The 25,100-nt window shown below is 42.4% G+C and overlaps 1 protein-coding gene across 20 annotated transcripts in view; it reads left to right on the forward strand.

The window, feature by feature from the left end:
• TJP1 (tight junction protein 1) overlaps nt 1-25,100 on the forward strand; it is a 622,292-nt gene that overhangs the window by 446,178 nt on the left and 151,014 nt on the right. Inside the window, exons 1-2 of one of the 20 annotated variants that reach the window (XM_068275564.1) lie at nt 552-843; nt 15,065-15,160. The exons of 17 other annotated variants lie outside the window; for them this stretch is intronic. The gene's annotated coding sequence lies outside the window, so the exon portion shown is untranslated. Of the gene's footprint in view, nt 1-551; nt 844-15,064; nt 15,161-25,100 lie in introns of those variants that run through there. 2 more of the 20 variants (XM_068275563.1, XM_068275566.1) reach the window with 2 other exon arrangements.

Raw genomic sequence — 25,100 nt, forward strand, 5'->3', positions numbered from 1 at the left:
ATTATTTTCTGGTGAAACGATGCTGCATTATGATTATTTTCCTGGGCTGGAGGGGCTTGGGGGGGGGGGGGGGGGGGGGGCGCCACAGGTTTTCTCGCCTAGAGTGACAAAATGACTAGAGGCACCCCTGTACATAGCAACTGATATGGCGCACAAAAACCTGCCAGCAATTGATATGGCACACAAAAACCTGCCAATGATTTCCACAGTGTCAGAGGAGTGAGAAGGGGATAGGAAACAGTTTGTTAATGATTACTACTATTTAAAGCATCTATATAAGTGATTATTACCAGCACAGGATCAATAGAGAGCTAAAATTGTGTGTGCTTGAAGCAGGGCCCCTTGGGGCCCCTCTGGCCTGAGGATCCCGATGCGGTTGCTACCTCTGCACCCCCTATTGCTACGCCACTGCTCCCGTCACTACAACAACATGAGCTGGTGGTATGTACTTGTATGTAGTGTTCTGCGGGCGGCTCTCCCACGTGTAGGGGAGGAGGAGGGAGTGGGCTGCGTCACGGAGAGGCGTGGAGGGGCGGGCAGCGGAGGCGGGCTGGAGCGCCGGGCAGGAGGAGGGAGGCTGCGGGGCTGCTGACACCGGACACGCAGAGACAGCCATCCATTCCCCGGCCGATTACTAGATTAGTGGTGAATACAATTACACGGGAGGGCTGCGCAGAGGATCTGGCCGCGCCGGGAGTGCCCGGGACAGCAGCAGCAGCACTGGCCCAGGAGCCGGCAGGATTAGCACTGGGAGGTATGCAGCAGATATCTGCACGGGAATTCCGTATCCCAGCACCGGTGTCCAGACACAGAGCTGTGTGATCATCAGGGGCAGCAGCAGCGGTAAGTTTCCACTGGCCTCTATGCTGCTAGCTACATAACCTGCAGATCAGGAAACTTCCTCTCGGGCTGCAGGCCAGACTACAGGGCTGCTATACTTTTCTCTGGTGGTGATCTCTGTGGAAGTAACAGGGTGTTCCTGACACTGCAATCTATGGAGCAGGGAAGCAGTGACAGCAGGAAGGGGTTAATGGCTGTATCCACTCCCAGTAGGCTGTGTGAATGTAACCATGAGTCAGTGGCATGTTTGTAAGTGAGCTCTATTAGTGTAATGTACACATGACATTCTACTGAGGAAATGTAATGAGGTTTGTTGGCTTCTGGGTTTAGAGCAGATTTGTCTATAGACATAGTTATTTGTTTTCCTCTGGGTAACATGTTTTCTCCTTGCTGTGGATTTGCTGCCGGGAAAGTGGATATGGCCTGGCCTCTGAAGTGACAGCAGGCAGCTGGACTGGCCTTCAACTTTCCCCTCAAATTAAAATATTCATCTCTTTTGGCTCATGTTTCTTCTTTTTGTTTGGGTACCTTTTAAGGCGCCGTGACAGAACATCCAGCCAGGCTTTGTGTGCAAAAGGTGGCCACACACAGTCCACACAGTGAGCTTTTATTTTAGGTCTGGTATGTTGGAGTAACATTTACAATCAGGCGTGCAGGATGGAGGTCTATCTGATTGAATACAGTTTTAATTGCATTCTTCAGGAGTGGTGTTGTCCAACAGCAGACTGTTTTTGTTTCTAAGTAAACAGACCTATATGTTTTTGTGTGCTAGATATTTACTAAATACCCAGATAGCTCATGGTGACCCAGAACAACTAGGAAAGTATAGGCAAAATTATATTCAGCCCTACATATTTACCAATACATTTTGCACAGTGTTTTGTGGAGAACTCTGGCCTAGAGACAATTTGTAGGTAAAGACAATGTAAAAATGTACAAACTCCATGCTGGTAGTGTGATGATTGGGGTTGCATCTGAGCCTTAGTTTTGCAAGAATAAAGTGCTAACCACTTATTTAATGGGTTAATAATGGAAATGGATGTTACAGGAACTAACTGTACAGGCAAACATGACAGACATACATACGTATGTACTGTATCTACACAGGCTGTTATGCAGTTCCTCATATCACTGACTTTTATGCTTCTTTCATTCCTTTCTGTGGATAATCCATGTATTACTGGGTGTACTGGAACTGGGAACGTAGGTAACATTCTAAAACAGGATTTTTTTTAAAATATTTTTCTCCATTAAAGAAATGAGGTGTCCGTATGCATAGCTATAAAACCTGTATGCAGTCACGCTATAAGAGATTTTTCATTCTTCCTGTGCTTTGATGAGTTATCAAAGTGTTCTTTTGCTGGTTTGAGATGTGTTTCCCAGGGTGAAATCCCAAATATTCATTTATTTTTAATCAGAGCAAATAAATGAATGTTTTCCAGTACAGGTATCCATAGCTTATGATTGTTTCTGTAGTAGACTAGTCCTAATCAGTCAATAGCTAGATAGGTCATTGAGCAGTATCAAGGAATATGACAATGTGTTACGTATATAAAATTCAGGTTTTTTTTATGTTTAGTTCTATATAGTGTGGGAAAGGGTTAGACACTTTAGGTTGTTTTTGTATGTGTTCCCATTGAGAGCGTTCCCTTCACTTCTTATGTCAGGGAGCTGTGTGGCTTTAAAAAACAACTGTACTGAGAAGAATGTACAGGCTGCCATATTTATTTCCTCTTAAACAATACCAGTTGCCTGGCAGCCCTGCTGATCTATTTGGCTGCAGTAGTATCTGAATAATACCAGAAACAAGCTGGTAGCTAATCTAGTCAGAGCTGACAATGTCTGAAACACCTGATCTGCTGCATGCTTGTTCAGGGTCTATGACTAAGGGCCCATTCACACTTAAAAGTGCGAAACGCCTGCGATTTTTGCTGGCGTTTTGCAGGAGTGATTGTTCCACGATTTCATGCGGAAAAATCACTGAACACTGCTGCCATTTTTTCCACTATCACGTTTAGCGTTTCTATAGCATTGAAACGCGATCACCAGGAAATCGCCTGAAAATGGTGCAGGCTATGCGTTTGCGTTTTTGGGTGATTTGCGGCTATTAGCGCAAATCGCCCAAGTAAGATCGGGCCCATAGGGTTTCATTACACTAGCGCTTTTAAAAAGCGATAGCGTTTGAGCGTTTTGCCGAAATCACGGCAAAATGCTCAAGTGTGAACGGGCCTTTAAGGTATTAGAGGCAGAGGATCAGCAGGATTGCCAGGCAACTGGTACTACTTATAAGGAACAAATATGGCAGCCTCCATAGCCCTCTCACTTCAGTTGTCCTTTTATATGAATGGTAGTCCCGAGGACAGGAAATGGGGACAGCAGTAAAAACTAGGTGGGGATTGTAACTCATCCACATGCTATAAAAGTTGTATTTGTTGCTGTGTGTCATTGTTGGGGAGTTTACCCCTCTTCCTGTGTACTGGGGACACATGGCAGTCCAAAGATAGATTGCAACACTACTTTGTATTAAAATAACTTTCTTAAACAGGGCTTAAATCAAAGTCCAGTTGATGCTGTTACAGAATACATAATGAGTTGGTTTAAAGATTGTTTGAGGCTAGGTGTACAATGGGCAGTTGCATAACGCACGGATTATATTGTGTGAACTGCAGTGGAGACTGGACATAGACTTCAATACAAAGCGTGCAGCTAGTTAGTATAATGCAATCAGTTACAACGCAATACTGTGAACAGGCCCATAGAATTGTGTAGGCAGTGTGTTGACATGCAGAATGTATTAATATAGTGCCGACAAATTACGCAGCGCTGTACAGAGTATATATTGTCGTGTACAGCAATGTGTCAGTTACTTATACTCACAATGCCAGATTTATCATTCTGTGTCCTTAGGCCACTCCTGCTACAGTGAGTCCAATAGAAACTTGTGGCACACAGGAAACCGTAAACGATTTACATCCCTTTACTCCATTCCTGTTGCATTCCTGTTGCATTAGTACTTCTGCAATTTTTCTTTGCTCTGTCAGGCCATGCTTCTGAGATAGATAGATGGATGGATGGATAGATAGATAGATATAAAATATATCTCGGATCCGTCCCTTTCTCACTCAAGACACAACCAAAATGTTAATACATGCTCTTATAATTTCTCGTCTGGACTACTGCAACGTACTACTTTGTGGACTACCTTCTAACAGACTGGCCCCACTCCAGTCGGTACTGAACTCAGCTGCTCGTCTCATTCATCTTTCTTCTCGATCTTCCTCGGCTGACCCTCTCTGTCAATCTCTTCACTGGCTGCCAATTAACCAGAGGATCCAGTTCACATTCCTAACCCTAATCTACAAAGCTCTCCACAATCTCTCTCCCCGGTACAAATCATCACTAATTTGCAGATACAAACCCAATCGCAATCTCAGATCTGCACACAATCTTCTGTTGTCCTCCTCTAGAATCGCCTCCTCACATTCCCGCTTACAAGATTTTGCACGCGCTTCACCCCTTCTCTGGAATCCCCTCCCACAACACATCCGTCACTCTCCAACCTTTGTTACTTTTAAACGCTCTCTAAAAACTCATTTGTTTTCCGACAAGCAAATGCGCTACCCTTGGCCACTTCCCTTTGTCCTTAGACCAAATTCCACTCCTACTAGGTATCCTAAAACACACTGCCTTTATATATTTTATCGTATACTACCCCTCCTCTTGTTTCCCCCCATTCCCATTAGATTGTAAGCTTACAAGGGCAAGGCTCTCTCCCCCTTTTGTGTCTTGGAAATCATTATACATTTTATTCATCATGTTACTTTTATCACTGCCATTACCACTTCTGTATTTTGTATCCTGTATGCTATATAATTTTTTGTATTTTGTCACTAATTATGTATCTTGTATATTAGTGTACACTATTGTCTGTATTATGTACCTCGTGTTTGTTCCTTACTTTGTACAGCGCCACGGAATATGTTGGCGCTTTATAAATCAAATATATATATATTCATATTCTCAAACCTGAATAAGTGCTTACATATTTGTGGAACATTCGTAACAGATGAATATGTGTAACTATTTTCCCACAGTACGGGGTACTTGGCAACTGTGGCCAATAATAAAGGAATACATGCTATAGTAAGGTTTACAAACACTACATTACAGAAACCTATCTGCCTCCTTTCACCATTGCTTTAAATATCTTTCCCTGTATGTAGCTGTTTCAGTTTGAGGAGTAGGTAGAAGGTAGAAATCACACCAAGCATTGCTTTTTAGTAGGAGGGCTTTTTGGTCTCTTTTATCCCCCTATAGATTCTTAGTGGTTTGGGTCACCCTGAGCTGCTTGGTTACTCAGGAGTAGGTAGAAAACACTGGGGACCACCAGGTCTGGAGAGTAGGGTGGGAGGTCAGTCAGTGATGAATAGCAGCAATGGTAACTTGAGATCTGTGTGGTGTGTGCATAGTGATGGTACAGGACATCTTTCTATAGCATTACACTCTTTTTAGATTTTAATAGCCACCCTCAATTTAGAATTGAATCACATAATGTGTGCCAGTGATGGTCCACATCAATATTCCCCTTTGCATCCCAAAAAAATGTTATTTTTCCCTTGTGAATTGAACATCTTTTTGGGAGGCAGTGATCTGCTATGCTTCCACAGCACACTGTTTATTTTCTGAATCAAAGGGATATAACAGGCCTTTCAAGATAATATATCTATCCAGAACGTTTTTCCTGTCAGCTTTAATTAGAACTTGGTTCACTTGAAGTAACCGGTGCTTGTGTTCTGGAGTCAACATTCAGGATACCCAAGAATCATTTTTTTTTTTTTTTCTTTTGACAAAATCTTCATGGCAGATGCAGCTCTTCACGTTGCCCATTGATCCAGCAAATGGACATGCTAAATATTGCTCAGAACCCCAATGATCCACTTCATTTGTTTTCATGTTGTGTGATCAATGTTCTGGAGGGTCTGTCTGCATGTCCACTGTCACTTGACTGCCAACCAAGGTTGAACAAATTCACACCACCACCTATTCACAGACTCGTAAGGGTGCAGCCTTTCCTAATAGTTATATCATATCACAGGGCTGGTGCACACCAGAGAAGTTCTGAAGCGGTTTTTTAAACGCTTGCAGGGGGAAAACTGCTTGGCTAATGAAAGTGAATGGGATGGTGCACACCAGAGCGGGTCGTTTTTCCTCCAATCGCAAACTCAGGGGCTGCAGCATTTTTTAGATTTCTGAGGAGTCTCTGCCTCAATGTTAAAGTATAGGAAAGTGGAAAACCGCTCTGAACAACACTAGATCAGAGCAGTTTTCCAGGCGTTTTTGTTACAGAAGCTGTTAAGTAACAGCTTTACTGTAACAATATTTGTAATCTGCTACACAAAAACGCTCCAAAAAAACGCTAGGCTTGTTTAGAAAACATCTCTAAGGCAGCTTTCACAGTGAGACGTTACAGGCGCACGTTAGTGCAGCCTGTAACGCAGCCCACCGCACAGTAATGACAAATCAATGGGCTGTTCACAGTGCCCACGTTGCGTTACATTGTAACGCTCCACGTTATTTTAAAGTGCTGCATGCTGTGCGTTCTACGCGGCTAAGCCGCGTTAGACTGTTTGCACATGCTCAGTAGTATTGGAGGAGGAGGTCTCCCCCTCCTCCTCCTCGGCCAGGCACATGGCTAATTAATATTCACTGCACGGTGTGACGTGCAGTGTTTACTTCCTGGAGTGCTGGTCTGTGCGGCGATTGGCCGGCGGGACCACGTGATGCCGCATGCGTCCAAGAGTACGCATCACGGCATCACTGGACGTGTGAAGAGCCGCTCAGCGCGGCTCAATGTAACGTTCAGCTACAACCCCACTATGCGTTGCGTTAGGTGCACGTTATGCGACCTTAACGTAGCACCTAACGCAACGTCTTAGTGGGAAAGGTTTTTGGTGTGCACTGGGCCTTAAAGTGGACCTGAACTCTTGCACAGGACACAAGCAAAACGTAACAGAAATGCACCCTGTATGTATTTAAAGAGTTTAGCCTGTGTAATTCCCCCTCATTTGTGCCTAATCACTAGTTGTAATTTGATCCCTCCCCTGTGTCACATGACTGCCTATGGCAGATAAGCCAATTTGAAAGCACAGGCTGTAAATAATATGTCTTGTTTTCATGAATCAGGAAGTAGGCCTAGTGCACACCGGAGCGTTTCCGCTGCTGTTTGCGATCTGCTTGCGGGTGCGGATCCGCTAGGGTAATGTATTTCAATGGGCTGGTGCACACCAGAGCGGGAGGCGTTTTGCAGAAACGCATACTCCCGGACTGCTGCAGATTTTGGATTGCGGATGCGTTTCTGCCTCAATGTTAAGTATAGGAAAACCGCAAACCGCTCTGAAAAACGGCACTTCAGAGCGGTTTGCCAGGCGTTTTTTGTTACAGTAGCTGTTCAGTAACAGCTTTACTGTAACAATACATGAAATCTACTATACCAAAACCGCTACACAAAACCGCAAAACGCTAGCTGAAACGCTGCAGAAAAATAAGAAAAAGCGTTTCAAAATCTGCTAGCATTTTGCGGATCTGCTAGCGGTTTTTGGTGTGCACCAGGCCGTAGAGACTGTGCAGATTTATTTTAGGATTTGTATCAGCTGTAACAAAGAAAGGTTTTTTGTTTTAAGGTTATTATGCAGTTCTGTATCTTTTAAAGCAGAGAGGAGTTCTAAATTCAGGTCCACTTTAAAGAGGGATTGTTGGCTACAAAATCCAATTCCATTTACCCACTGCTCTGTCTTCATTATGCAGCCTGGAACCTCATCCTGCAGTGCAAGCACTCCAATCTAATCAGAAATGTTTCTGCTATAATAAATCTCACCAGTCAGCCTGGCACTATTTGGTACATTGCCGACGAGAAGGAAACTGCTCACTGATTGGCTGAGGTCAGTTCAGTGTGAAGCTAGTGCTGGAATCTGATCCTGTGCTCACATGTTTACAAAGCAAGCAGCTATGACAGAACAGATTCTAGCAGGAGAAGGAAAAAAGAAAGGCCTCTTGCACACTACTACGCACTGTGATTCCAATTTTTTTTATATGATCTGATTTTTGATTCCAATTTAAAAAAAAATCGGAATTACATGTAGTTTGCAAGAGGGCCAAGGGAGGAAATTACATCAGAAGTAGCTTCAGTCAGAGGGGATTAAAACGGAAAATGCCTACAACAGAATTCTCTTTATTTACTATTAAAATTCACTGAATTCAAATTTGGACAGTACAATACACCTGTTAAGTAGGTAGAGCAAGTATTTATGTACTTATATACTGTATGTTTTTTTTCCCTGGCATAGTATGGCTGACCCTGCTGCTTTAATGCATTGTTGGTGACATGCCTTTTGACAACATATTTTATGACCATGCTGATCTCCGTATGATCAATTTTCCTCAATGGCCAGGACACTTAACGGAGTTCAGAATAATATAAAAAGTTCAAATAAACGTTTTCATGCATACTGTTAAAACTGCAGTGGGCCACAAACTTTTGTGACCTAATGGCAAAATTCAAAAAAAAAATCCAGTTCAGGTTTGCCGGATCACACAGGCTCTTTCCTACTCTCCAATCAGAGTAAATCTGGACTTTTGCCTCTGACTTGCTCCACTGAGGAGGCAGTCAGGCAGCATAGTATCCTGAATGGCTACAGAATGTTTCTATTTACTATTGTAGGGCTTGATGAAAAAAATCCATGTTGTTAGATTCCTGTTGTTAGATTCGTTAGGTTTGTTAGATTGTTGTTGTCAATCCTGTTGTTAGATTTGAACTAATTCTCTCTGGGTCTCTGAATTCTCATGTTTCCTGAAATTGTGTGCTGTCTGACTGGGGATAATGAATTCTGTATTTTAGCCGGACCACTCCCGCATCATAATGATAGTGGCTATACATGGGCCAGTGAGTGAATAAATGTAAATGTAGGGAAGCATCACCTCCAAGCTGCTGCTTCATTAGCACATATACCCTACACTGATTGACATTCTAACATATCTTATGCATCTTGGATTTCAGCCAATCAAATCAACTTCTGTGATTTTGAATGGGTCAATTATAAAGGTGCGTGAACACATCCAATTTTGATCAATGTTATCACTTCCATGTAGTGTGAGAGATTACTTACACAATCTGTTCATAGTATTCAAACTCTGTTTGCCCTCATACTGCAGAAAAGTGGTAAAATTGGCCAATCAAAATTGGATGTGTATGTAGCCTAAGCTGTGTACAATTTGCATGTATGCCAAAATTATTAGCATCTCATTGACCATCTCTGTGTGAGTGTGAAATGCTCTGTGTAGTCTGGTGTCTATGGTGGGGTCTCTCTGCTGTTATTGGACCAATGTAAGGCTAGACAGTTGATTTCCACAAAGCACTACATGCAGGCTGTATATCTGGGGATGGGCGTGGGATTTCCTGTTAATGCAAAGCTACCTAGGCGTGAATTCTACAATGCCAGTTTTTTTTTTTTTTCTCACTGAAAAATGGATTGGTATTATCAGGCAGAGGTGGCATTTGTTTCAGTCGTGTCATCAGTTAGCATTTTTAATCATGGAATTTTTTTAATTGGTAAAACTGTGATGTTGAGAACATCCATTTGCAACGTAACAATTAGGGCCTGTTCAGACTATATGCGTTCCTAGCCGTTTTCAGGGAACGCGTACTGGTACCAAAAACGCATAGAAACGGCTCGTAATGCTTTTTAATGGGGTAGTTCACATGTATGCGTATGAGACGCATACGTTTCTCATCCGCATTGCTGCACGCAGTTCTGTGCGATACGCATAGAAACGGACGCAATGAAAGTCTATGGACGCGTATCAAAAACGCGTACTATTGCGTTTTTAGCGTCCGTTTTCCTCTGCGGTTCCCATAATTCTTTTTTTTCCCCTGGGTCACGTGTTTGTGCAAAACGCAATAGAAAACGCATTCAAACGCAAGAAAAACGCATGCGTTTTTCTACTTGCGTTTCTTTGAATTTATACGCGTTCTACAAACGCAGCAAGTATGAACAGGCCCTTAGGGTGAGTATGAAATGAATCATGTTTTGTACACAGTAAGCAATGGAATGACACCCTGAAGACTGCTGTACTGTCATTGTAAGAGGAGCAGTCCCTGGCAGCTAGTGATATCAGAGAGCATCATTCATACTGTAGTAATGAAAGCTTCAGATTCCATTTGTCTCTATATAAACAGGTCTCTTGTGAGGGTATATTTACCACACAGCGTAGAGGTTGTCACTGTGGGGTGGCCACAGCTTCCAGCATGTGACTAAGGGATCCCAAGTAAGGAACCAATCTGAGCCAATCCCCTGTTCAGCTGTGTACCAGTGACTGCTGGACCAGAGAACCTGGGACTGATAGGAAAGCCAAGCTGAAGGCTGGACTCAGTAAAACAGATTAAAGGGCCTATAAAAGTGGTGTTTAGCTGACCACCATAGTGTTGTGGAGCAGAATGAGGAAGCGGCTCGCTACGTTATGAATGGGCCCATGATATCTTCACACCTCACTGCATCGGCTGCTGCCTCAGCTTTAATATCTTTAAATCAGCAAATGTGGCAAAGTTGAAATATATTCACTCTTTCCTATGTCGGACCAGGTCCAACATTGGATTTTCTCCCCTTCAGCTCTTATGTCAGACAAAATTTGTCAAACATTTTGCTACTGGTAGAGGCTCCCTCACCGTATCTAGTCCGGCACGGCATCATCCTCTTCAGCGGAAAATGTTGGACTATGCCCACGCTTCACCTATTATAAACATTATGTGGATGCATTTGTGTTACCGCTGCCTGCGGCACCGCTGAATCTTAATCCAGCATAACATCGGGCTACTCAGATCAAAGTGTCGGACAAATTCTGGCACTTTGATCCCTTTCGGTACCACTCGGTGCACAAGCTGGCACTAGCCCTGCCCCGCTGACTGACTTAAAGGACAACTGAAGTGAGAAGGATGTGGAGGCTGCCATATTTATTTCCTTCTAAACAATACCAGTCGCCTGGCAGCCCTGCTGAACTAATTGGCTGAAGTAGTGTCTGAAATAACACCAGAAACAAGCTGGCAGCTAATCTTGTCAGATCTGTCAATAATGTTAGAAACTCCTGATCTGCTGCATGCTTGTTCAAAGTCTATGGCTAAAGGTAGTAGAGGCAGAGACTCAGGACTGCCAGGCAACTGGTATTGTTTAAAAGGAAATAAATATGGCAGCCTCCATATCACTCTTGCTACAGTTGCCTTATAACCAGTGCAAGGAGGTAGAGACCATACCGGCTCCCCCTGCAGCAGCACTCAGTGATCACCCCCCCCCCCCCCCAGAGCTGAAGGGGGGATGTTGGTGATCAAACAAGGGTTGAGATGCCCCCAGAAATGAAGTCAGTCAGTCCTAGCTATTTTGGTAGGAGGGGGAATGGTTTCCTGTGTGTACTCCAGGCTGCATGAACTGGTGGAGCATGGAGAGGGTATTGCAGTCAGGTCAAGTGTTTGTAAGCCCTTTTTATTATTAGAAATATTAAAAAAATCGCTCCAGCTGGGTCTACAGAGTACGCTGTGAAAAATGAAAAAATATTTTCTGATTTTTTTTTTTTTTTTTATTTTTTTATTTTTTTACTTTTCATTAAAAACAAAAAGAGACCAAAACCCCAATCCTTTCAGCTGAAATGAAGTGTATTTTGTTCCATTTTGTAGTGAAAAATGACAGTGTCATGGATATGCTATTAATGTCAGAATGCTATGAACAAGTGGCAAGTGTTTTTGTCTCCAGTGGTTGCTATAGTGATGTTCTATTACCCTGTGCAGAGATCAGGCTTAAAATAGAAACATTGTGTTATATTTGTTAATTGCTGTCAAAATTACCAATATGTGAGAAAGCACATCTTGCTATAGTTCAAGTCCTTTTACCGATTCTCTGTAACGTGTTTTATTATGGATTTAGGATTTGTTTGGGTTGTTTGCAAAGTGTATTATTTCAAAACATTAATATCAGCTGACAAGAATTGTCTAGTAGAATGCACTTGGCTGTACTGTACACATAGCCTGCACTGTGAAATGCTATGTGGGCTGTTTACACGTGTACGGTGACTAATAAAATATAGGACAGGTTTTTTTGTACATTTTTTTTTTTTGTCCTATCGAAGGATGGCAGCTTCGTCAGAAAAAAAAAAAAAAAGTATGTATGTGTTTTCCTCAGGCTCTTTTAGCCGGGTGCTCCACCCGGCTAGTTTTGGTGAGCACCCGGCTGTCATCGGCTCACCTCCTCCTTTGTTGTAAGCCTTCCATTCTCCCGGCTGGAAAAAACTTTCTGGGCAGAACACTGATGTTACATACCACATTTGGTGAGACTAGTGTATGTACAGCGCCCCCAATCGGTCGGTGAGAGATCCGGCATGCCGTGTCATGTCGCACAAATGCAGCCTGCTCCCTCAGTCATGTGCACCACATTGACCCTCCATAGTGACAGAACCTGTTTCTGCACAGCTTCAGCCAGGAACTGTCACCTGAGGGATCGTGTCCTAATCCCTGCAGGACCACAGTAGTCTCAGGTGTGTACAAGGCTTTTGTGGCACCTCATTGGCCATCCCTAGTCATGACGGATGTTTAACCCGTTATAAAGTTTAACAGGTGTTAAGTAAAGTTCTACATGAAAGTCATAATGAAGATTACTGTAGTCTGCTTTAAAGAGAAACTCCGACCAAGAATTGAACTTTATCCTAATCAGTAGCTGATACCCCCTTTTACATGAGAAATCTATTCCTTTTCACAAACAGACCATCAGGGGGTGCTGTATGACTGATATTGTGGTGAAACTCCTCCCACAAGAAACTCTGAGGACCATGGTACTCCTCGCAGTTTCCTGTCCTGTCTGAACCTCGTTGCATTGTGGGAAATAGCTGTTTACAGCTGTTTCCAGCTGCCAAAAAAGCATGCAGCAGCTACATTACCTGCCAACAGTAAAAATGTCACCATGTAATAAATGTCAGAATGTAAACCAGGGATTTAAAAGATTTTACAATGGGCAAACATTGACTAAATCATTTATACATCATTATTGTAAAAATGAAGCACTTTTTTATTACATTATTTTCACTGCAGTTCCTCTTTAAAGGTAAAATGAACAGTAGATTACGGTAGTGAAGCATATGCACTATTTGCTGTACCTGAACTCAGCAATCAGAAACTGCAGCTCTGATAATTAGTACATTGATTAGATGCTAAGTTTAGTACTGCAGTGCAGAATGGTTTCCACTTTTCATTTTCTACTGCAGTGTGTGTGTGTGTGTGTGTGTGTGTGTGTGTGTGTGTGTGTGTGTGTGTGTGTGTGTGTGTTTGTTTGTTTGTTTTGTTTATGGAGCTGGGTCAAGTGACCTCTTATCATATGACTAGATTGACATTTATATTCATTTTTGCCTTTCTAAAAATAAAGCCCATAGCTACCGTAAAAGCTTTAGAAGTATGTTGTTCTCTGACATTTACCTTTTGTGGATCTTTTTATAAAGGTTACACAGATTTAGTATGAAATGATCTTATTCTGCTTACCATACACTAGCCGCTCTGTAGTTTGGGTATGTGCCTGTCTGTGAAGAGAAGACGGTACTGATGATGACTGTGGTGCTGTCTATTGTAGGCTAGCTACTGTGATGATGATAAATGAGATCAGAAAACTTGCATAACATCCGTTTACATGCAGGTACTGCAGACAATGACCGATTATTGGCTGGTGGGGGATAAATCTGTATTAAAGCAGATGGAGGTTAGTCCTTCAGACTCATAGAGGTATACATCACCATCCTTCAACGTTTGTGAGAGGAAGAGAGCAGTTGGGGTGCAACACTGGCAAATGGCCAGACTGGGACAACTAAATTTTTCCTGCTAGGAATTGAGTGAATGTTGAGTAACATGTACAGATAAGATTGTTTCTTAAAGTGGATCTGAGATGAAAAACTAACTATAACAAGTAAGTTGTCTATATATCTTATCTAAAGTTTACACAGCAAATTTAGCTGCAAACAGCTTCAATAGAATATGATTATTTCTTCCTGTGGTACAGTGACTGCAGCCATGTTGTTTGTAAACATTACTCACAGGCAAGCTTATCTGCATCTTCAGCACTCCGCCTGTAAAAAAAAGCCTAATCCCTCCTCCCCTCTGTTTCTGAAATCTCTGGCTGGTAACACCTCCCCCTCCTCCTGCCCAGACTGAGCTCCCATGAGCCTTTGCTACTATCTGAAAATGCCAAGGCTCTCTGAAAAGCTGTGGGCAAGGTTTGTTTAGTTTATAGGGAATTTGAGTATTAAAACAAAAACAAAAAAGTATTTGGCTTGAGGAATGCCCTATAAACAATAGGAAAGGAACACAATTGTGCAATGAGTAAAAGTTCATCTCGGATCCTCGGGTAAAAGTTAATCTCGGGGGGGGGGGGGGGGGGGGGGGGAGTGGTAATCGGTGATTTTGCATAGTTATATAACTGATGGCTAAAGCAGTATTTTTAATGTGATAGCCTCCCTATTAAGCTCCCATCCTTTATGCTTCATAAAGACATCATCAGACTGGGACTCCATGGGCACTGCAGGGGAGACGAGGAGAGCTTGAGACAGGGAGCAGTGGTCAAGATAGCAGAGAGTGGTGAGGTGTATATAATACTTACCCAATATGTTCTACATTTGCCAATACCCCTTTAGAATCCTGCTTAAAAAAAGATGTGCTAACATGCTTCCTAAACTCTTTAGGGCCCTTTTCCACTAGCAATCGCTAGCGTTCGCGCTGAACGCTAGTGATTGCGGATCAGCAAAAGGCAAAAAATTCCCGGCGCTTTCCCGACGTTTGCGATCGCGATTTTGCTATGCACTGCATAGCAAAATCGCGGCAAAAATCGTTCCGCGGCGCGATCGCGATCAAGTAAAAAACGAATCGCGGTAGTGGAAATTACCTACCGCGATTCCTATGTTAAAAAGCAAACCGTAGCGATTTTAAAATCACTAGCGGTTTCCGGTTTTGCGATTAAGCAGTCGCAAACGCCGTAGTGGAAAAAGGGCCACTTATATTTGTGCCACTGTGTCAAGCAACACAAATATACTGTAGTGAAGATCAGAAGTGGTTATTATGTATCAAGTTAGGCCTGCACTTTCCACGTCTGTAACTGAATTTAGGGGAGACTATCTATAAACTGGTTAGTGAATTGTCGTTTTGAATTTTTAGCACTAAAAATGCAGTCATCCTATTTGTGAAGAAGCAGTGAGGCACAACGTTGATGGCATCAATGGGATAACTGCTTGAAAAAGACTTCTCAGCCATGTGAGTGAAAGAATGCACAATGGAGTTTTTCAGGTTCTAGTTTGAACTGTAGTTTGTGTTTGATAAGGAACCATCATTTTGACCTTGTTTATATTTAACAATATCCAACGATGACATTGCTAGTGTGCACAGATGGATGTCTGTTATCTTTACGCTACTGCCACCTTGTAAATCACAATTTTAGGTAATTGTGGCTTGTTTAAGAAGTAGTGAATGGTTGTAGTTGTGGACCACATACTGTATATAGGAAGCTTCTGTGGCTTATGGTGTCGCTCTGAAACTTCCGATGTCAAAAGTGCTAACTGTGTAAAGATTGTACACATTGTATTATATCTAGTCTGTTTAAAGGTCAGAACATCCACCAGATAAAGCCATTTCCTATGGCATATTTAGTCTATTCACTAAGTCTTCCATAGTGCAACTCTTAGGGCTCGTTTCCACTATCGCGAATCTGCATGCGTCCAACGCATGCAGATCCGCACATGTAATACAAGTGGATGGGCCTGTTTCCACTGTAGCGTTGTTGAGGTGCGTTTTTTTCAGCGTGAAAAAAACGCACAAAAGAGCCAACGATTTCGCCTGCGTCGGGAATCCGTGCGAATCGCCGCTAATGTATTTAATAGTAAAAACGCATGCGTTTGTTACATGCGTTTTTACCCGCGATTTCGCGTGCGATTTCGCACCTTTTTCAATTTTATTTAGCCCTGGCAGTGTCATGGTTAATTTCGCATGGCACCCTGCCATGCGAAATCGCAGGCGAAATCGCGGGTAAAAACGCATGTGGAAACGCATCCGCATGCGTTTTTACAAGCGTCGGAATGCGGCCGAAATCGCGTCGCAACAGTGGAAACAAGCCCTTAGATGTTATCAAGCAGTTAGTTATATTTTTTTTGTTCTATTTTTTTTCATTGTCTAGGCCTAGAAAAGTATTTTGCTCACTACTCCAAGCCTGAAGTTATAATTGTATTGGCCTCATGAGGATGTGATTGTCGGTGTGCTTAGAATACAGCTGTGATCTTCATGAAGATGGACAGATTATATTGCTTTAATCCCTTTTTCAAAAAGAATATTTTTGTATTTTGTGCAAATGAAGATTCAAACTCTTTTTCGAACTGCAAAATATTGATGTGGTATCTTGAGATATATATCATCCTTGCTAAACTATGGAGTGATTTGTTGGGGTAAAATTGATTGCCCTGTGAAGAATTGCCTTTTTTCTCCTTTGTATCAAAAAGGAGCATTTCCTGAATAAGCATAATACCTGAGTGATAACGGGCTGCACAACTCACAACAAAGCTGAATGGGAGGGGTCAGGGTCTGGAACACAGTGACAAGTGGAGATCACACATGAGGGCAACTAATAAATGGAGACCTGACAGCTGGAATAGAGAAAGGTTGCTACACCAATCCCTCTCCAGCACGCTCCCGATGTACACATGTGGGCCTATTTCCCTGACTAGAAGCCCAGATTGGAATTGCAGTGTAAATTGGAGCCAGAAAATCTTAGCTTGTATACAACAGTGTTCTCCCCAGGCTCTTTTAGCCGGGTGCTCCGCCTGGCTAGTTTTGGTGAGCACCTGGCTGGCATCGGCTTACCTATTCTGTAAGCAGAGTTGCACACATAAGCACCGTATCTGCATTCTCTCAACTTGCCCCACCCGGCTACTATTTCATGCTACCTGGATGGAAAACAATTCTGGGGAGAACACTGTACAAGTGTATATGGTATGGTAGGGTACAAAATGCACAACCTGAGGGAGACCTAGGTTTTTTTTTGCTGAAATCTGTGTGCAGTGTGGCAGGTAATAGATCCCTCTCTGAGGTGATTTGATCAGAAAGCAGCAGATACAACTGTCAAAGTATGGCCACATTTAGTGAGGTGATCAGATCTGCTAGAAATTCTTAGCCTGTGCATGGCCTCTTATGCACATATGGATTCTTATGCCTGGTACACGTGATGCAATTTCCCATCAGATTGATGGTTGAATTGATAATTGCCAACAGGTCCTATCTAATTACCAATCATTTTTCTGATCAATTGTGTATAAAAGTGATTGGAATATCGGCAGGACGGAAAATTGTGTCGTGTGTACCAGGCATAAGTCTGAGAGACAGATTGCTTTATTGTCTGCTTAGAAATATGGTATCCTTGTGTCAAATGACGCATGAGGGTTTTCTGTCTAAAAGAAACGTTATTTGTTAGAACAGCTGGCAGGGAATCGCTTATTACTTACTTTCAGTTTTTAATCCGTATTTCAAAGTAAAAGCAAAGTAGTAGAAGATAGCAGAAAATGTGATAAGGCACTGGGATGTATGTAATATGCAAAAAATTATACAATTCTTGAAATGCTGAGCAACCGTTATGTATTCCACCCAATCTCTTATTGCATGCAGTGTTTGTGTGCTTGGTTACTCCAGCCTGCTTTAGCACTTCCATTATCTCATTGCTCTCTTCTCTAACAAGTACCAGAAAGGCTTTCCTCATTTTTTGGATGGAAGTGTGCTGTTTTTAGCGTAGTGTCACTATAGGCATGCAGATTTAATCTGCTGCTGGAATGTGGGAGGTGACCTTCATCACAAGAACAAGTGGAAAGATGTCAGCTTGGACATGTACTTCAGTGCACACTACAGAAGGGCTTGGGAAAATAGTGCTTACATTTATTGCCAGGACTCCTTATGTTCCAGGGAAAGTCTCTTGATTTTTTTCTTAGTAGGACATACAACAGTCTCACAAGCTGAGCAAAGCCAGATCATATCTTTCCAAATCACTTTCCCCTGTTTTCTCTCTCTCCCCTGTGAAGCAGAAATGTTCTTCTAGTGATCTGACTGCAGTAATGCTAGGAGCTCCTTCACACATCCTCAGTGCTCTTTTCACTGCTTTTTCCAATAAGCAAATTAGATTTGTCATGACTGTGGCACCCAAGACAAAAATAAACTGCATTTCAGTTACACATTACGGCTGAGGTTTTTCACCTCAGCTGCCTACATATTTGTGCTGTTTTATGTATCTGAGGTAGGCTGTGAATAAACACAGGGTGTAAGTTAATATTCTTCTGCTTAGTACACAGGTATGGCTGCAGTCAGGCCTTTGTCACATTAGGAATCGCCAGCACTTTTGTGTGCGCCTTTGAAAACACTTTTCCCACTGCTTTCTGAGTGATTAGCGATCTTTCGAAGCGTTTTTTTTTTGTTTTTTTTTAAACAATCAGGAAGTGAAGTCTTTGACCTGGAACTAAATAACTTTAATGTACTTTGTGAGGAAAAGCACTCAAATCGCTTTTCCGAGTGCTCAGCGATTTCCCTATACCTTGCATTGAAGCGCAAATGCTCAGGAAATGGTGCAGGACCCGCATTTGCGATCGGAAAGAAAGCTCATCGCTCATGTGAGAACACTCACATAGAGCAACATTGCATAAGCGCTTTTAAAGCGAGTTTTAAAATCGCCAGCGCTTAAAAAAAAAAAAAAAACTAAATCACTCATAGTGTGAACAAACCCTCACAGAGTGTCAATGTGGCTCTGGTATACATAAACAGACATTTAACAGTACAGATCCCTACTTCATGAGCTTCATAGCCACCTCCAGAGCTGCAGGTTGGGCGGTCAGCAGAGTGGAGCGACAGAGGGCGGGGCTTCATTTTAACCAATACCAACCCAAATGATTTTCAACACGAGCGTCCCTTGCAATCTGTAGTAACATATTCCGGCCCCCACAAAACACCCCTATTCCAATATTGAGATAAGTGGTGGTTCTACATGTGAAGACACCGGTTTTTGTCAATCAAAATCACCATTGTATGATCTCACCAAAACTAAGCTAAATACATTGCTAGGTATACACAATGCAATTTCCCATCAGATCTAAGGATCTAATCGATAATTTCCAACATGTACAATCTGCTCCCGATCAAGGACAGGATCAATTTTTGGATCACTACTGCACAAAATAAATCCGATTATTAATCGGGAGCAGATTGGACATGTCGGAAATTGATTCATTCCATCGATCTGACAGGAAATTGCATCGTGTATACCTAGGATAGTGTGGGAGTGTCATGTGCTCTCTTCAGATTGTTTGCTTGTTTACAAATCCCGTATTAGCACAATTTTCTGGATCCAGTATCTAAAGAGTTATCACATTCATGGGTGATGAGGAGTGAGGAGAATTGTTTAGACAACAGAGGTCAATATAGAAAGGCATTGCTGTGCCTAAAGCTGGGTACACACAGTACAATTTTCTGTCAGATCGCTGGATCTGACAGATAATTTCTGACCGTTGTGATCTGATTCCAGGCGATTTTGGGTAATTATCAATGCAAAATTGGGAACATTTTGGATGTCTACAAATGATGCAATTTTTTTTTTATCAGACCACCGGTTGATCTGATGAAAATTGTACTGTGAGTATGAGGCTTGACTTTAAAAAAAAGCTTTGTAAGGCCTGGTGCACACCAGAGAAGTTTTTCTGAGCGTTTTGAGTTTTTAAATCTGCTGCTAATGTTATCCTATGTGTCTGTGCACACTGGAGCAATGAGGTTTTGTGAAAAACCCCATAGCAATACATTGGGAAGAGCTTTTGAAACATCTAAAAGCTCTTCCCAATGTAATGCTATGTTTTTTTTTTTTTTTTACAAAACCTCATTGCTCCAGTGTGCACAGACACATAGGATAACATTAGCAGCAGATTTAAAAACTCAAAACGCTCAGAAAAACTCCTCTGGTGTGCACCAGGCCTAACTGGGAAGAGATGTCAGAGAAGACACTCGTACAACATTATTTGCACCAAATTTTCATAATACTGTTATTACTAATCACAGGTGAATGGATTGCAGCCTGGCCATGTGGAAAACAATATTGTCCTATTTCTGTGACTATAGATGCATTTTAATTGTGAAATACACATTTCTGTGTGTCTGGATTACCTAACTGACAATATCCATATTTTGTATACGGTATATCGATTTTTTTTTTTATTTTTTTTTACAAAATAAGTCTGCTTTCAGTGTCAGAAACTACAATGATTCTACTTAGTAGACTAGCATACAAAGTAATCTTTATGTCTGGAGGGAAGCCTCTTCCTAGTAAAGAAACACATTTCTAAACTATGGGTTAAGCCCACAGCCTGCATTTATTTTTAGATTTAATAACACTGATATGACCAGACACAAGCGCTGGCAGATAAAGATGGATTACTGACACAGGAAATCATCTATTTGGAATCTGTGAAATGTGTTACGTAACCCATAAGCTCCCCAATATCTTTCCTCATTGTTATTTTTCTTCAGGGAGATACATTTTACCTTTTGATTTCATGCATATTTTTATAGTTGCATTCAGAGATCAAAACTATGTATGTTTTATTTTATCAGTATCTGAAGCAACAATGCCACACGTGTCATGATGTATAATCACTGGCGATCTGCAAAGTGCTGCTGCACAAGTATACCAATGGGATTGATTACACGATTTCCGATGATCACTAACATGCTGCATGCAGAATTTTCCTGGCAATTGTTTTCCAATTCTCATTTTCTAGAATGAGAATCGCAAAACGTAATAGGCGAAAAATTGCAGAACACCACAATGCAAAATCGCGGTGGCGTTTTGCGTTGCCAGTTATGCATAAGGCCTTAGATGCAGTATTTCCTGTAAAATGGCTGGATTCATTCTTGTATACTAGTGTGGCTCAACTCCAGTTCTTGATGATCTGCCAAATAGATCTTTTTAACTGCAACACATAATTGTAATATCTGTCCTGCTGTTCTCTTTTAATATTACCGGCGCTCAGGAATTTATTGCATAGTTAAATAACAGTTCTGCTGTGCGTTGTGTTTTATGATCATATACAAATCATTACTATTTCCTGTTGATGGAATGTACTGTTCCCCAAACTAAAGTATATCTCATAAATGGGACTGTTCAGATTCCTCTATGGTCAGGCTGAAATCCACTAGCTTATTATGTGCAATATATGCTGATGTATCCTGTACTGTTCTGACAGCAAGCTGCAACTTACACAGCTGGTGGAATAGAATGTGAGAGACTCCCTGCTCCCCTATTCCCTCACACTTTTCTAGATTTTAGCCTAGTACACACACACTAGATTGTTTGGTGCCATTTCTGATGCGTGAGTGAGCAGTCCACTTGGCAGAGGGCATTGTTCTCTTGCCTGCTCTGTGCCTTTCAGTTATGCGCCATGCTATAAGCCCTCTGCCCCAATAGATCTTGTACAGCATTAGGCCCCAAACAGTTGCACAGAGATTGAGTCCCGATCACAACGTGTGACAGAATTTGAAAGTGTGTATGAGGGATAGGCCAGAGCTGAGTGTACCTCCCCTCATTGACCCTGGGACACCTAAATAGGTAGCGTAGAGAAAGCACTCCAAAAGCCTAGAGGAGGTAATCAAAGACTGCTCCAATGACATACTTCAAATGAGTTTAGAATTTACAGATGTGAGAGGGGGTGGGGTGGGTCCAAAAAAATAAATTTGCTTCATTTAACCATATTGAATGGTCAATAGATTATATAGGGTTTTTAATCTGGTACATATTCTGTTATCAAGTTCTATAGGCGTGGATATCCCATTTGGGCAAATATAGACTTCGGTAATACATGGCTTCACATTTTTCTTCAGTGGCATATTTTACATTGTGAGATCTATGGAGAGCACTGGTACACCACTTGCCTGGGGCGGTGCATGGGTTTTCAGTGTCTGTAATCTTCCTGTGGCCAGAAATGGTTGAAATTGTGGCCTATGTGAGGTTGTGCAGCAATCTCTGGTGACCTTGTTTGGCAGGATTACAATGGAGAGGATCTGTCTAAAATGGCAAGTGATACGTCTTTTCATGTCTTTGGCCTAGTGCACACCAGAGCGGTTCTGCTGCGGTTTGCGATCCGCTTGCGGGTGCGGATACGCTTGGGTAATGTATTTCAATGGGGTGGTGCACACCAGAGCGGAAGGCGTTTTGCAGAAACGCATACTCCCGGGCTGCTGCAGATTTTGGATTGCGGAGGCGTTTCTGCCTCAATGTTAAGTATAGGAAAAACGCAAACCACTCTGAAAAACGGCACTTCAGAGCGGTTTGCCTGGCGTTTTTTGTTACAGTAGCTGTTCAGTTACAGCTTTACTGTAACAATATATGAAATCTACTACACCAAAAACGCTTCACAAAACTGCAAAATGCTAGCTGAAACGCTACAGAAAAAGAAAAAGCGTTTCAAAATCTGCTAGCATTTTGCGGATCTGCTAGCGGTTTTTGGTGTGCACCAGGCCTTTCTGTTTTGTTCAGTGAAGCAGATTTTGAGGTGGAAAAACAAACAGCTGAAAATTATGCACACTTTGGAAAAAAGAGGCTGGTGTGCTGCGAGTGGACAGAATTTCCCATGGTCTGTGTGCAGCACACACCTCAAGCTTCTACATAGAGGAACAAAGGGGGTATCAGCTACTGATTGGGATGAAGTTCAATCATTGGTTAGGGTTTCTCTTTAAAGAGGAACTGTAACGTGAAAACGTCCCCTGGGGGGGTACTCACCTCGGGTGGGGGAAGCCTCAGGATCCTAATGAGGCTTCCCACGCCGTCCTCCGTCCCTCGGGGGTCTCGCTGCAGCCCTCCGTGCAGCGGTGACGTCATTATTTACCTTCCCGGCTCCAGCGCAGGCGCTCTGACGGCTGTCGGCTCCGAAGTAGGCGGAAATACCCGATCGCCGTCGGGTCCGCTCTACTGCGCAGGCGCAAGTCTCCGGCGCCTGCGCAGTAGAGCGGACCCGACTGAGATCGAGTATTTCCGTCTACTTCGGAGCCGACAGCAGCCACAGCGCCCCCGCTGGAGCCAGCAAAGGTAAATATTGAAGTCACAGTCGGGTCTGTCGCCGGCTGTTCGGAGGGCTGCAGCGAGACCCCCGTGGGACAGAGGACGGCGTGGGAAGCCTCATTAGGATCCCGAGGCTTCCCCCACCCGAGGTGAGTACCCCCCAGGGGCGTTTTTTAATGTTACAGAGTCTCTTTAAACCCAGGATTAAACTTCATCCCAATCAGTAGCTGATACCCCTTTTCCAACAAGACATCTTAACTTTTTCTTGAATAGATCATCAGGAACATCTGTATGGCCGGTATTGTGGTGAAACCTGTCCCACAGTGTGATGTCAGGATGCCATGGTTCTGACAGTTTGCTGTCTGTGAACATCATTGCATTGTGGGAAAATAATGGCTTTTCCAGCTGCCAAGCAACCAACATTTCCCACTGTGCATAGAACTCTCAATAATAAAAGAACATTTGCACAGATCAACTGGCAGAACTAAAGATGTCATTAATTTCAGGTGTGCTTTATAAAAGCATAGATTTCATACACCCCTCCTTACAAAGTGGCTCGCCACTCTCTGCCCACTGTTAATGCAGAGAAAGATGGGCAACTAAACTACAAAAATAAGGGCAGATTTATCAAAACCAGTGCTTGCTCTGAGCAATTGCTTCACTAACGTAAGAAAGGTAATAGATCCATGCAACACTTGGAACATAACCTTCAAGTAATTGTCCAATAAATGTTGTTCCAATATTGCCGGCTTTTACAATAATGTTGCGTTACAGTAACATCACTGTGTTACATGAATAGAACTTGGTGTGTGATAGGAAATCTGAATTTGCCCAGGATGTCTGTGTTTGACACATTGTAGAAATTTGAAGACTGTCGTCCATTCTTTAATATTGGTTGTCAAGTTTTGATTCTGCTCTTCACCCTCTGGGTAGCATTGAATGTATATGTTTTTAGACTTGACACTCTGCCTCGGTCAGTGGCTCCCTCTTGCTAGCGGCTGTGTCAACTTTAATTGCGTTTCTTCTGATGATGTCTGCATTCAGCCTGAACAGCAAAAGTAACATGTTACTTATTGAAATGATGTGGGGAAAAGTATCTCAAATGAGACCCATCTTGCTCTCCCTGAAAGACAGAGTTTAGACTGATCTGTAACATGTAATTTATTTTTGTATTGAGAGTTAATAAGCCATTGTCATTGGCTCAGATTAGGAAAAGTACTGACTGACTGGTCTTTGTCTCTCCACATTAACATTCTTGTATGAATACATGCAATGAGCTGTGTGAAATTATGTCACAGCATTTTCTTATGTGTCTACTTGTGGACACTGTATATACACTTGTTACAATTGCTTTTTTAAAGTACTATAGCCCTTTTTTTTAAACACCTACATATGATGTGATGGCTATTAGTTTACAGAGTTGGTGTATCTAAGTGTGCTTAAAATGAGGCCTTGATCAATAATGCAATATACTTTGGTTATGTTCACAGATAAAATGGTATTTACTGTATAATCAATATTTGTTTTGTTTTGTTTGTTTTACTTAATTTTCAGTTTAAAGGACAACTGAAGTGAGAGGGATATGGAGGCTGCCATGTTTCTTTCCTTTTAAGCAATACCAGTTGCCTGGTAGCCTTGATGAACCTCTGCCTCTAATACTTTCAGCCATAGACCCTGAACAAGCATATGCAGATCTAGTGTTTCCGACATTGTCAGATCTGACAAGATTACCCGCATGCTTGTTTCTGATGTTCAGACACTTCTGAAGCCAAACAGACCAGCAGGGCTGCCACGCAACTGGTATTGTTTAAACGGAAATAAACATGGCAGCCTCCATAGTCTTCTCACTTCAGTTGTTGTCCTTTAAGATCAAATGGGTTTCCGGCTTTAGCAGTGTTGGAATTTCTTTATGGATCAGGAGGAATTTTATTTAGACCAAAAATAATCCAGAGGTGGTGTGGCCCCCATGAGCTTTTATACAATGCTTAGGTACCGGTTCCATTCTAATGCTGTGTATGCTCATATATGTAATAAGCGCAATAGTCTCTTGCCTCATGGCCATTTACTGAGCAATGCCCAAGTGGGATGGTCCACCAAGAGTGCTCAGTGCTGTGTCCATTCCCAGTGTTG

This window comes from Hyperolius riggenbachi, chromosome 3, assembly GCF_040937935.1.
Source record: "Hyperolius riggenbachi isolate aHypRig1 chromosome 3, aHypRig1.pri, whole genome shotgun sequence".
In the NCBI taxonomy this organism is placed as follows: domain Eukaryota; kingdom Metazoa; phylum Chordata; class Amphibia; order Anura; family Hyperoliidae; genus Hyperolius; species Hyperolius riggenbachi.